This window comes from Cololabis saira, chromosome 11, assembly GCF_033807715.1.
Source record: "Cololabis saira isolate AMF1-May2022 chromosome 11, fColSai1.1, whole genome shotgun sequence".
In the NCBI taxonomy this organism is placed as follows: Eukaryota; Metazoa; Chordata; class Actinopteri; order Beloniformes; family Belonidae; genus Cololabis; species Cololabis saira.
The window spans coordinates 29,159,492-29,160,780 of NC_084597.1; positions in this window are offsets into that span (position 1 = coordinate 29,159,492).

The window sequence follows — 1,289 nt, forward strand, 5'->3', positions numbered from 1 at the left end:
GCCATTTTCTCCATTTAAAGGGAGAAAGCTTATCACTGTAGGTTATCACATTAAGAGCTAAAGGATTGCTTGTTGGCAGTAGTCCCTGCTAAAGGTGTGGAACAAAAATGATGGGTGCTATTAACGTTACTTTCCGGCTATTTATTGTTGAATTAGACAGTTGTGTATTTTTTATTGTGATTTTTTACTTCATTTTTTTAATTTTTGTAATGGGACCAGCAAATGTGTTCACAACTGTGAGTCATCACTGTTACTTTAGTGGGGACTGGACTTTGTTTAATTACAACATACATTTTATATACAATTTATTTAAGAAAACTGAACAGGGAAAGATAATATTAGGGTTTTTTATATCAGAATCAGAATCATGTTTATTTGGCCAAATCAGGTCAAACAAGACAGGGATTTTGACTCAGTTATTTTCGCTCATTGTACAGTAAATAGACAAATGACAGCTCAATTTTTTAAAAAGTGAAAGGTTCAGCAGTATGAGGTAGACATGGTTATTGAAATGTGCATTGTTACAGCATATGATTGTGGTTATTATTATTATTATTATTATTATTATTATTATTATTATTATTATTATTATTATTATTATTATTATTATTATTATTATTATTATCATTATTATTATTATTATTGCACAGTGATTGATTACTCTGAGACTATGAGTGATGAGAGTTCATCAGAGCAACAGCTTGGGGGAAGAAACTGTCTCTGTGTCTGGAGGTTTTAGCGTACTGTATGCACTACAGCCATGAAAATCATGAAAAGGTTTCATGGTTTGATGTATTTAATTGCTTGAAATTTGTCTGAATTTTTTTTTTTTTTTTTTTAATATCTTTTTATTTCACAATAATTTTCACAATTCACATTTTCACATGCATGATTTCTATTATACCCACATTCCTACCCTCCCCATAATTACCCTAGGGGGAAAAAAAACATACATTAAGGGAGAACAAAATTAAATAAATATTAAAAAAAATTAAATAATTTGAAATTTGTCTGAAATTTTAATGATTTGATAAAACCGGTCTTTATTTCCTCTTTATTTGTTGTCGACCTACTCACTTCACTCCATAATTTTGCAATCTGTAATGGACAAATTGGTTAGTCTTGTTGACCGAGTGCAGGTTTTTCTTGTGATGCATTTACATTTAGCTGGTTTAACTAAATTAACAAACCCCAGAGCAAGAAAACCAGCAAACAAATCCCAAACAAAAACTGCTTGTGATCTGATTGGATACTTGGAACAGGAAACCATGGCAACAGGGGAGGGGGCG